Here is a 13,383-nt window from a genome sequence, read left to right on the forward strand (position 1 = left end):
GTCTTCTTCTTTTTCACTGACCCTCTACTTTACCAAGCATGATGTCCTTCTCCAGGGACTGGTCCCTCCTGATAACATGTCCAAAGTACGTGAGACAAAGTCTCACCATCCTCTTTTCTGAGGAGCATTTTGGCTGTCTTCTTTCAAGACAGATCTGTTCATTCTTCTGGCAGTCCATGGTATATCCAATATTTTTCGCCAACACCATAATTCAAAGGCACTAATTTTTCTTTGGTCTTTCTTATTCATTGTCCAGCTTTCACGTGCATATGAGGCAATTGAAAATACCATGGCTTGGGGCAGGTGCACCTTAGTCCTCAAAGTGACATCTTGGCTTTTTAACACTTTGAAGAGGTCTTTTGCAGCAGATTTGCCCAATGCAATACATCGTTTGATTTCTTGACTGCTGCTTCCATGGGTGTTGATTGTGGATCCAAGTAAAATGAAATCCTTGACAACGTCAATCTTTTCTCTATTTATCATGATGTTGCTTATTGGTCCAGTTGTGAGGATTTTTATTTTCTTTATGTTGAGGTGTAATCCATACTGAAGGCTGTATAGTCTTTGATCTTCATCAGTAAGTGCTTCAAGTCCTCTTTGTTTTCAGCAAGCAAGATTATGTCATCTGCATAAAGCAGGCTGTTAATGAGTCTTCCTCCAGTCCTGATGCCCCATTCATCTTCATATAGTCCAGCTTCTTGGATTATCTGCTCAGCATACAGGATGAACAAGTATGGTGAAAGGATACAACCCTGATGCACACCTTTCCTGATTTTAAACCACTCAGTGTCCACTTGTTCTGTCTGAACAACTGCCTCTTGTTCTATGTACAGGTTCCGCATAAACACAATTAAGTGTTCTGGAATTCCCATTCTTCACAATGTTACCCATAATTTGTTATGATCCACACAGTCAAATGCCTTTGCGTAGTTAATAAAACACAGGTAAACATCTTTCCAGTATTCTCTGTTTTCAGCCAAGATCCATCTGGAATCAGCAACGATATCCCTCGTTCCACATCCTCTTCTGAATCCGGCTTGAATTTCTGGCAGTTCCCTGTCGATGTACTGTTGCAACTGCTTTTGAATGATCTTCAGCAAAATTTTACTTGCGTGTGATATTAATGATATTGTTTGATAATTTCTGCATTCTGTTGGATCACTTTTCTTTGGAATGGGCACAAATATGGATCTCTTCCAGTCGGTTGGCCAGGTAGCTGTCTTCTAAATTTCTTGGCATAGATGAGTGAGTGCTTTCAGCACTGCACCCATTTGTTGAAACGTCTCAGCTGGTATTCTGTCAGTTCCTGGAGCCTTGTTTTTCACCAGCGCCTTCAGTGCAGCTTGGACTTCCCCTTCAGTACCATCCATTCTTGATCATATGCTACCTCCTGAAATGGCTGAATGTCGACCAGTTCTTTTTGGTACAGTGACTCTGTGTATTCCTTCCATCTTCTTTTGATGTGCTTCCTGCATCATTCAATATTTTGCCCATAGAATCCTTCAGTGTTGCAACTCGAGGCTTGAATTTTTTTCTTCAGTTCTTTCAGCTTGAGAAATGCCAAGTGTGTTCTTCCCTTTTGATTTTCTAACTTCAGGTCTTTGCACATTTCATTATAGTACTTTACTTTGTCTTCTCAATCCGCCTTTTGAAATATTCTGTTCACCTCTCTGACTTTATCATTTCTTCCATTTGCTTTAGTTACTCTACATTCAAAAGCAAGTTTTAGAGTCTCTTCTGACATCCATTTTGGTCTTTTCTTTCTTTCCTGTCTTTTTAATGACCTCTTGCTTTCTTCATGTATGATGTTCTTGATGTCATTCCACAACTCATCTGGTCTTCGGTCATTAGTGTTCAATATGTCAAATCTATTCTTGAGATGGTCTCTAAATTCAGGTGGGATATACTCAAGATAATACTTTGGCTCCTGTGGACTTGTTTTAATTTTCTTCAGCTTCAACTTGAGCTTGCATATAAGCTATTGATGGTCTGTTCCACAGTCGGCCCCTGGCCTTGTTCTGATTGTTGTTCCTGACCTTCTCCATTGTGTCTTTCCACAGATGTTGTCCATCTGGCGAGATCTACGTATATAGTTGCTGTTTATGTTGTTGAAAAAAGGTATTTGCAATGAATAAGTTGTTGGTCTTGCAAATTTCTGTCATGTGATCTCTGGTGTAGTTTGTATCACCAAGCCCCTATTTTCCAACTACTGATCCTACTTAACAAATATGACTTAAACAAAAACTATCTGGAAAACAGATGGTTTTTGTTTAAGTCATATTTGTTAATTGTATCTTTTATGTTTCTGGGCACCACATAGTTTGAAAAAGGAGCTGACTATGTTTTAGAAAGCTCACTTTGGTGGCAATGTGAAGATTGGATAGAGGGCAAGAGGGTAACCGTCTGTTCCAACTCAGAGAAGTTTTTCAGCTGAGGCTGGGGGTAGGTAGGCTTCAGAGTAAAGGGTAGCACTTAGATACACAGCTGCGCCATCAGATGGCTTGGGTTCAAAGCCTAGGCCCATCACTTGCTAGCTGTGGAACTTTGGGCAAGTATATCTGATATTTCTGTGTCTCAGATTCCTCATCTCTAAAATGGGGATAATGGTAACAGTTCACAGGGTGGGTGTGAAGACTAAATGAGTGTTAGTGCTGCTAGCCAGATGATGATGGTGATTATGACTGAAGAGGTGGATGAAAGGGTGAGGCCTCTGTAGGAATCGGGACAGCTGCAGCTGTGCAGAGACTGGATCGAATCCCCTGTGAAAAGAACACGGTGGGAAAAGCTGCTGGTTGGATTATGTAAGGTGAAACATAGACAAGTTTGTTTTATTTTCATAGTTACGTTTTTATTTTATTTTATATTGGGGAATATATAACCAATCAAACCTGTCATTTCACCAATATTATTCTGTAAGACAGGGCTAGAGTGAATATTTAAGTTTTAAAATTATGAGTTGATTTAGAGACAATAATCATACAGCGATTCATAGTAGAGTTGGTATGGGGATGTGGCAAAATGTGTGAAGGTGTTGGCAGTTCCTGGTTTGATTCACAGTATTAGGAGATTGGAACTACCTTCACCTTATGGAATTCCAGAGGTTCCCCTGGCTCAGCCCCACAATCCCTGCAGCCCCAAATCCTGAATTTGAATGGAACACAGAGGCTGATGGCAAATGCACAGTATTTGGGAAGAAGCCCAGAAATAACGTCCACACCCCTTCATTTCTGGATATGCTCAAGGGTAGTATTTCAAACTGTAGGTCACCACCCAAAAGCAGGTTGTGAAATCAGTCACTGGGGTACATCCAGTGTTTTAAAAATGTGAAACAGAATAGAATAGAAAATATTAGAGCACATTGTGGGTGATTAGGGAAATTATTATTTTGTGAAACTTCCATTTCAGGTGTATGTATGTGTGCAATGAGCCAGCAAAGAAAATGCATTTCCTGTTGTGAGTCACAGGCAAAATGTCTGCTCAGGTGGAACAGGCCTGGCTTCTAGTCCAAGTTCTGCTCCTCCCCTGTTGTCTAGCAGGGCAGTCCCCATACCCTCTGAGCCCTAGAAGCAGTGTAGTTTTGCTGGGTGGCTAACTGAGATGTTCCAATCCTACCTTTATGCCCAGGATTCTGATTTAGCCCAAGTCTTCCTGAACCTTCCATCCCAACATATTGAGTTCTCTAGGAGGGACGTCTAGGATCAGGCCAAATAGGCCTCTGGAGTTTTGAACAGTCACCTTCCTGACCTCATCCAAATGTTCCCTTTTCCAGACTGAGCCCACACCCAGAGCTTCTGCTTCCAAGTATTCCATCACATTTCCAGTTAAAGCATTTCCTTATCACTCATGGTTTCCTCAGTTCGTGGCCACACTTCCCTCTGTGATTTGTGCCCAGCGAGCATATTTGCACTCCTGATGTGGCCTCTGTGTTGTCCACCCTACTTCCCAGGACCCACTGCCCTGCGGAACTGGGGGAAGACAGAGGGGTCCTCTGTAGATCACAGGGTTTCAGCCCATGGAGCTTGGTTCAGCTCTTTCCTCCCCTTGACTGGTGAGGTGGTGACTCAAGGGGACAGTCCTTAGATAGCATATGTGGATAGCTGTCTTAGAAGGAGTCACCCAGAAGCAGATCCTGAGACAAAGATTTGAGTGTAAATATTAGGGTGAACTAAAATTGGCATTTTTATAAGATGAAACAGCTCAAATATTGGCAACGTCATATGGTTCAAGCTAATTGCTTATTTGGGAGATGAAGGAGACACAGATAGGCAAGTAGGGAAATGAGGCAGGGGAGGAAAGGCAGCGATAAAAAGTGAATTATCAAACCCGTTACTCCTGTGGGTCACTGGAGCTTAATCCCACTAGAGAACCTCAGGGAGACAGTTTAGAACACACAGCTCAGAGTGATTCCACCTGAGGACAAAGGAGCTGGGGTATTGATGCTCCCATCAGTCATCGGTTGAGGGATACTCAGTGGGGAGCACTCTTTCCTCACAACTTCTGGCATGTTGTCCTAGTGGCCAGGGGCAAAACAGGCTTCTTTGGCCATAGCAAGCCCTCAGACAAAGCAATGTGGGTTTTGACAGTTGGACGTCAAAAGCTACATAAGCTATGCCAGTGGATTCCAGAAGTGCTTCTAGTGGGCACTTCTGGCTATAAACTCAAGTATGTAAGAAAATATGATCTTGTTTTTCTATAACAACTGATTTTCTATTTTGAGATCCCCATTCCACAAGATTTTGGAAAGTAAATATCAGTCACTGTGGGAGTTTCTCTTTCCCAGAACTGCATCAGTTCCAGGAGATTTGATCGGTGCTGTGACCCATGGCATCTGTCCATGTGGGTGTCCACTTAGACATCATCATCCTACCCTGCTGTTGGCCATCAGCCCCATATGTCCACACTCAGTATGGTCTACCAGCACCTGCAGGCCCAGCAGGTCTCCTGAGTACTTCATTTGGTTGCTTGTGTGACAGGTTAGGACATGGGATGGGGCTACCTATGGTACTGTTCACCTCAGACCATGTGTCATGTCCCTCTGCCCCTGGATCCCACAAAACCCAGGACTCTGGCCAGGGCAGGGCACCAGTTACCAATGGCCATCAAGTCAGTTTCAACTCATGGTGACCCCATGTGTTTCAGAGTAGAACTGTGTTCCATAGAGTTTCCAATGACTGATTTTTTTTTTAAGTAGATTTCCAACCCTTCATTTAGCACCCAAATGCGTTAACCATTTGCACCACCCAGGGACTCTAGGTAAGGCACAGACAGGTTCCCTCTGATGTCTAGAGTGACCATCTTCCCCCTCCTGCCTCCCATCTTCTACTCAGTCTGGTGAATCACTTTTTACTTTGGTATAGGATAGAAAGAGAACCTTAATTTCCTCAAACTCCTGTACTCCAAGGTCAAAGAAAGACTCCGAGATCCTCCTTGAGGCCTGGCTGTTTGCATGGAGGGAAGGTCAATATGAGGAAACATCAATAATGTTGCAAAAATATTACCCCCAGAGCCCCCAGACCACCCCCTACCCATGACCAAGGCTTGTGACCATTGTCCCTTCCACAGATGCTCCATCTGCTACTTTTTGCTCTTTATGGTCATTATAACTTCTGTAATGGAAGAAAGAAAGTTACTCTTAAACAAAAAGTAACTGTAGATGTTTCTTCTTTCTAAAGCAGAAGTTCTTAACTTGGGGTCCATGATATACTTCCAGGGATCCCTGAACTTGCATGCAAAATAAATTGCATATTTATTTTATTAGCCTCTAATAAAATTAACATATTCTTCAATTATGAATGTAGGCAACAAAACATAGTATTAACACGACCTGTGACTTTGTCAGCAATAGACATCACAATATTTTTTTCTTACATGACAATTGATGCAGGTGTCTTGAAATTTCATTTATTCTCATCAGTATCATGGTAGTTGTATGATCCTTCACTAGATCTTTTTAAATGTGTGAAAACGACATTGGGACAGTATCTGACCTCCTCCAATCCCACAAGGAGGGAGGAGAACCAAGATCAACGGCACTAGGCTGAATCCTATGAGATGGAGTCCAGACAGGCCTCCTCTCTCTGCCACGTTTACTAACTCTGACACCAATTGTCCCTCACACAGCACTCTCTACTTCTCTGCTGGGTTCGATAATTCATTGCAATGGCCACACAGAACTCAAAGACCATACTCACGATTAAGGGGTTTATTATAAGGGAAGTAACTGTTACAATCCAGGCTCAGGAACACTCAGGATACAGTTCTTAAATCAGGACAGCCTCTTCCCAGCTGTGCTCACAGGCACATCTCTCCTTGGCCCTCCACATCTGCCCAAAGGCACTCAGCTTTCTCTTTTCATGGGTCAGGAAGCCCACTGTGCTGTCTCCTGCTGCTGTGTCTCTCCTGCTGGTCTCTCTTTCCTTGGTGGTGGTGGACTCCTTCTGTCTGTTCTGGAATTGGCTCTCTTTTAAGGCAAAACTGATGAATCCCCTTGGTGGGCCACAATTACCCTATCACACAGTCCTGCCCAATCACCTGGGTGGGAGTTACAAGACCATGGCTAGAAAGGCCACACACAAAAGTAATCAGTCACACTGCAAAATGTGTTACTAATGAAATGCATATGTTGCCAAGTCATAATTTTCATTTTAAAAATATTTAATAGCTGTATTTGAGAGTAATTTTTTTAACTTTTTATTTTGAGATTATTGTAGCTTCATGTGAAGTTGTAAGAAATAATGCAGAGAGATCTTATACACCCTTTACCCAGTTTCCTTCAATGGTAGCATCGTGCATAACTGTAGTACAATACCACAACCAGGAAACTGACGTTGATACAATCCACCAACCTTATTCACATTTCACCAGTTTTACATGCACTCATTTGTGTGTGTGTGTGGTGTGTGTGTGTGTGTGTGTGTATTTAGTTCTATGCAGTTTTATCACATGTAGATTCATGTGACCACCACCACAGTCAAGACACAGAACAGTTTCATCACCACCGGGATCCTCCCATCACCCTTGTATAGCCATAGCCACCTCTCTTCCACCTCCTTCTCTAAACCTTGGCAACCGCTATAATCTGTTTTCCATCTCTGTAATTTTGTCATTTCAAGGATGTTATATAAATAGAATCATACAGTATGTAACCTTTTGAGGAGTGGATTTTTTCACTCAGCATAATTCTCTTGAGATCCGTCCAAAATGTCATGCATATCAATAGTTTGTTTCTTTTTGTGGCATGGATGGGCCACAATATGTTTGCTCATTCAACCATTGACGGGTATTTGAGTTGTTTCCAGCTTTTGGCTATGATGGGTTTTTAACATATGTTATTTTATGCTTTAAAAAGTATTATTCTGAGAGGGAGTCCAAAGGCTTCAACAGACTGCCCAAGGGATCCATTAGCACAAAAAGTAGCTCTAAGGCGAGAGGAATATAAATCTCCACACTGTTCCCTTCCATCCCCAGAGATTAGGTGGGAATGGGAACAGGGAAAGGCAGAAAGTTCAGGGCCTCTTGCAGGTCTTCTGTGCGGTTGAGGTGAGACCAGAAGCAGATGGTCTCTGTCTTTGCAGAAGCATCACTGAGCTGATCTGTACTATAGGGAGGGGATTGAGTCTGTGGAGAGAAGAGTCAGAGGTTGACGAGGGCCCAGGAAGAATAAGAGGGGTGCAGCCATATGGCAACTTGAACTCCAACCATTGCCCCAAACCTAATGAAAACCTGCCACACTCACAAAAGAGTCCCATAGTTATTAGAGGAGACAAAGGATGGTAACTGGGCTGAGTCCCACACCGGGCCTGCAGGGGAACAAGGACAGCTGTAGACAGTGAGCTGTGAGTGGGACGGAGAGTTCAAAACTCAGAGCTAGAAGTGACTGTGACAACATAAGCTCCTGGGAATAAGCAGAAGTCAGGGGCAAGCCCATTTCATTTTAATTCAAGAACAGCATGATCTCAGCAGACAATTGGGCCTGACTTCACCTGTTGAGAGTTTTCTTTTTTAAGTTGGAGGAGTGAGGGCTCATGTTGTGATGACCTCCCAGCATCCCATCCCCCAAGAACAGCCCCTAAGTGGGAGGTTCCAGGTGGAATTTGAGTTCTGTCTCCTGCTTGTTGTACCCAGCCCTAAGAGGTACTGTGGTCTGGACAGGGACCTTGCAGCCAGGTGCCAAGGAATGCCAGTAGTTAAGAAGCCAGCCAGGAAGAAGATGCTAGAGCAGGGACGGGAATGGGCAAGAGTCTGCAGGAAGAGACTATAGGTCCCCAAAGCTAAGCCAGATCACCATGGCGGAACCACTGAAGAATTAATGGTTCTGGGCATTGAGCATCAATGGCTGCTGACCTCACAAGAAGAGAGACCCCCAGAATGTACCTGCCTCCTGACAGATGAACACAGCACCACCTGCTAAGTAGTCATGCCAATCTTATCAAACCTGAATCTGATCACACCTCCAGCTTCCAGTTTACAGGAAATAGAGGACAGAAGAGCATGTTAAACGAGACCATGAAGATGCAATCAGCAAAATCCAGACTGTTGGAAACAGGATGAACAACCAGTTTCTTCAATAAATAAGTTGCAAGGAAAAGCAAAAAATTGGAGATGGAAAGGGAATTTATAGATTAAAGAAAGGCTTAAAATATCAACTAATCACAGTGGGTAGACTTCATTTGGATTCTAATTCAAACAAACTGTAAAGGAAAAAAATTATGACCTTTATATAAGCAGTGACTGGATATCTGATGATATGCAGGAATTAGGATTAACTTCTATAGGTGTGGTAATGGTCAAAGACCTTATCTTTTAAAGATACACACTCAAATATTCACAGATGGAATGATACGATGTCTGGTATTTGCTTCAAAATAATACAGGAAGGGGTAAGTGGGAGGGAGCATAGGTGAAAAACATTGAAAACTGTTGAAGCTGAATGATAGGCATGTAGGAGTTCATAATACTTTTCCGTTGGTTTTTTTTTTTCTCTTTTTTTTTGGTATATGTTTGAAAAGTGCCAAAATACACAACTTAATAAAACTGAAAAACACCAGGATTCAGAAGGGAGGGCGCAGAAACCAACTGGAGGAGTCGAGAGTGGAGTTGTGGGGGAATCAGGCTGCCTGGGTTCAAATCACAGCTCTGGAATTTGGAAAAGTCACCTAATCTCTACGTGCTCTATTTTTCTCATTATTAAAAGGGGTTGCCAGGAGGATTAGATGAATTTGTATGAATAAAGCAGACTGGAAAACTGAACCCCGGTTAGTGGAGTTAGTGGAGAATTGAGGCCAGTCTTAGGTTAAGAGCTGGGAATTCTGGGACAGCCTTTTGCACAGAAGCCTCCATTCACCCAATAAACTTTTATTGAGCGTCTACTATGGGTCAAGCACTGGCTAGGTTATTCTTTGGGGGATCCGCAGATAAGCACAAAATAATTTCTGTCCTGGAATCGCTGATCGGATCAGAGTTGGAGGGGCTGGGGACAAGGAAAGAAAAAGAATTAAGCAGTATATTCACATACATTATGTGCAAGAGAGCACTTGGGTGGAAGTCAGAAAGGTCAGGTGGCTTCTATTAACTGTGTTTCTGGGCAAGTTGCTTTTTCTCTCTGAACCTTGGCAACCTTGTCTGCAAAATAAGTATGATAACCTCAACACGGTCCAAATGGCAGAGAAGACGTCTGGAGAACCACTCCATTTGCTCTAATGTGTAACAGAAGGCTGAAGTTATTTAGTAAATGTATAAATACAATGATTTCAAACATATGTTTTAGTAAGGCAAGGGACTCGGACTTGGGGAAAGGGTTATACATTCCCCCTTAGCCGAAAGCAGCCCCCTCCCAATGCCATGAGGACAGTGCCTCTTGGCAAATATGCAATAGAAGGAGACAGCACAGGTCTGCAGTGGCTGGAGGGGGCCAGCCTGGGGGGCAGCACAGAAAGAGGAAGTGGGAGAGGTGAGATGAGCAACCTTTCCTTCCTGTTGTGCCGTCAATGGGCCATGATGGGAAGCAGTTGCATTTGAGATTCTGGCACAAATCTAATCAAAGTGAGTAAGCGTGGGCACTAACAGAGCTGCTAAATTGGAGGGAAATTCAGACTTTTAAAACTCCGTAGATGGACCAGACTGACCCCGTCATGGGCTCATACTGGAGTGGAGTGAACTTTGCCCAAGGAAGACACAGAAATGGAGAGACAGACAGAGAGACAGAGAGTGAGACAGAGGATGAGGCAAGGGCAGACCAGGGCTCTTTCACCAAAAAAGCCAGTTGGTGGGTCAATCAATTGGCCAGCATCTTTTGAGCTCTTGCTCTGTGTAGGGGTAGTGCCAAGCGCTGTGTGCAGATCAACACGGCCTGCAGACCCTGCAGACTCAGAACAGGGGATCAGGGAAGCCTGGAGAGGCCTTGGGAGGCTTCCGGGGTGAGAAGGGCCGGAGCTGGGTCGTAGAGGATAGGAAGGATCAGGCCGCAGGCAAAAGGTTCACATATTGACGGTTGGTACTCGGCTGAAGAGAGAACCAGGTGTTCTGGAAATGTTCTGAAAATGTGATGCCATTTTTCATTGTAACAGTAGATGTGTCCATGTTTAAAATGTAGGTGTGCTGGTTAACTCACTACTGAAGTCATTCCTGACGTTCACGCTTCAGCCAAAGACTAGACAGGCCCGTAAAACAAACAATAATACACGTAACTCAAGCATGTATCCGAGACTAAATGGGCACACCAGCCCAGGGGCAAGGACTAGAAGGCAGGAGGGGACTTGAAAGCTAGACGAATGGATATGGAGAACTCAAGGTTGAAAAGAGAGTGTTGACATATCGTGGGGCTGGCAACCAACGTCAAAAAACAATATGCGTGTTAATTGTTTACTGAGAAACTAGCTCTGTAAACTTTCATCTAAAGCACAATTAAAAAAAAGTAAGTGTTCTAGAAAGTATGTAAGAATAGTAAAGATTTTAACATCTCTGCCCTGCAGTTGGGAGCCCTGCTGGTGCAATGGTTAAACACTTGGCTGCTAACCAAAAGACGGACAGTTTGAATCCACCAGCCACTCCTTGGAAACCCTATGGGGCAATTCTACTCTGTCCTATAGGGTTACTATGAGTCAGAACCAACTTGATGGCAATGGGTTTGGTTTTTTTGTTTTGTATTTTTTACCCCGAAGTTGAGGGGGTCCTGGGGGTTCAGTGGTAGAATTCTTGCCTTCCATGTGGGAGGCCCAGATTTGATTCCCAGCCAATGCACCCCTTACGCAGCCACTACCTGTCAGTGAAGATGTGTATGTTGCTGAACAGATTTCTGTGGCACTTCCAGACTAAGATGGACTAGGAAAGAAGACCTGGTGATCTACTTCCAAAAATCAGTTAATGAAAACCTTATGGATCACAATGGTCTGATCCGCAACTGATCATAGAGATGGTACAGGACTGGGCAGCATTTCATTCCATTGTGTATGGGGTTGTCATGAGTTGGGGGCTACTCGACAGCAGATAACATCAGCAACAACCCTGAAGCTGAAGAGGCACTGCAACCTGTGGGAGAGGCCCTGTGCATCAGAGGCTAGTCCGCTCCCCTCCCAGGGCAAACAGCCTCCTTGTGTGTCTTAAAGATAGCAAAAAAGATAAGTTCACAGCCTTCTTTCTCCAGCCTACTTCAATATCAGGAAGTCCTCCTTCTCCCTGACCTGAGTTTCCCTTGCTGCAATGCACTGTTATCTCTGCTTTGACTGGCCTTACGGCTGGTGGAAGGAGCCCAAGTGGTGCAGTGGTTAAGCCCTTGGCTGCTCACTAAAAGGTCAGCGGTTCGAACCTACCAGTAGCTGCTCTGCAGGAGAAAGATGTGGCAGTCTGCTTCCATAAAGATTACAGCCTTGGAAACCCTATGGGGCAGTTCTACTCCATCCTGTAGGGTCACTATGAGTCGGAATTGACTCCATGGCAATGGGTTAGGTTAGGGCTGGTGGGGAACAGCTGGTTACCATCCCCTCCGTGGAGAGCACTTCCTCTGCATGAAAGAATTTGGGCAAATGCTGCCCAGCTGTTTGCCACCTGGGCTGTTCAGTAAATATCCCTCCGGCAAAAGTGAGAAGGGGAAGTCAGACAGGAAAAACTCAGGGCACCAGGTTGGCAGGATGCTGCTGGGCAGGGCCAGGGCAGGGGTGAATCACTGAAAAGCAGGATAACTGGAGTGCAGGGGAAGCACCTGGTGTCACCTTGCCTGGCTCAGCCCTGCCTGGAACTCTCCGCTCTTGACCCTTGGAACTGTGATTGACTTCCCCTAACTGGAACCTGCCCATTCCAGGAAAAGGCCCAGCCCTGGCTGGGAAGACTCCCCCGTGTGTGCCAGGGAAACCTGGCTGCCCACACATGGGGATCTCAGCTCCCCTCACAACCTGCCCTGCATACTAAGGTGTAGGTGTTTGATGTGTATGCTGTGGCTGCGGAGAATCACGGAGGGTGGGAGACAACCTTAGGACAGATTTCATTAGGAAAATCAGCTCAACAGAAAGCAGATGGGCTGGATATCTTTTAAAAGGGGATGGGACAGTTTGGGAGCCCTAGTGGCGCGGTGGTTAAGAGATTCTCTGCCAACCAGCTGCTCCTTGGAAACCCTGTGGGGCAGTTCTACTCTGTCCTATAGGGTTGCTATGAGTCGGAATCAACTCGACGGCAATGGGTTTTTGGGATTTTTTTGGGACAATTCAAGCAACAAAAGAAATAATAATAATAATGGGTGATAACCCACAGAATAAAAGAAATACCCACGAGTCCATACTGGTATAAATAATTGAACAAATAAATGGGAGGAAGGATCAACTGTTTCTTACAGTAAAATTCTAATTAACAAATGAAGAAGGAGTGATGGAAATAGAAAATCACCATTAGGCAAACACCAGAGTGATAACTGTTGTCAGAAAGAATCATCAATGGATATTTAGTGGGCAAAAGTATGCTGAGAAACAGGATTGCAGTCTATGTCTCCCCATAAGATGCTGATGAATTACAAGGAACCATCCCTGCATACCTGGTATAAATCCCACTAGATCATGGTGAATTATTTTTTTGATATGTTGCTGAATTCTATTGGCTAGAATTTTGTTGAGGATTTTTGCGTCAATGTTCATGAGGGATATTGATCTGTAATTTTCTTTTCTTGTGGTGTCTTTACCTGGTTTTGGTATGAGGGTTATGCTGGCTTCATAGACTGAGTTTGGCAGTATTCCATCCTTTTCTATGCTCTGAAATACCTTTAGTAGAAGTGGTGTTAACTCTTCTCTGAAAGTTTGGTAGAATTCTTCAGTGAAGCCATCTGGGCCAGGGCTTTTTTTAACTGGGAGTTTTTTAATAATCTTTTCAATCTCTTCTTTTGTTATGGGTTTATTTAGTTGT

At 44.0% G+C, this 13,383-nt stretch overlaps 1 protein-coding gene across 1 annotated transcript in view; it reads left to right on the plus strand.

The window, feature by feature from the left end:
* The first annotated feature begins 2,081 nt into the window (after window positions 1-2,081).
* Window positions 2,082-13,383, plus strand: part of ACKR2 (atypical chemokine receptor 2) — a 28,220-nt gene continuing 16,918 nt past the window's right edge. The window contains exon 1 of the mRNA XM_004368434.3: window positions 2,082-2,118. The gene's annotated coding sequence lies outside the window, so the exon portion shown is untranslated. The remainder of the gene's footprint in view (window positions 2,119-13,383) is intronic.

Source organism: Trichechus manatus, unplaced genomic scaffold, assembly GCF_000243295.1.
Source record: "Trichechus manatus latirostris isolate Lorelei unplaced genomic scaffold, TriManLat1.0 scaffold00001, whole genome shotgun sequence".
Classification (NCBI taxonomy): Eukaryota; Metazoa; Chordata; class Mammalia; order Sirenia; family Trichechidae; genus Trichechus; species Trichechus manatus.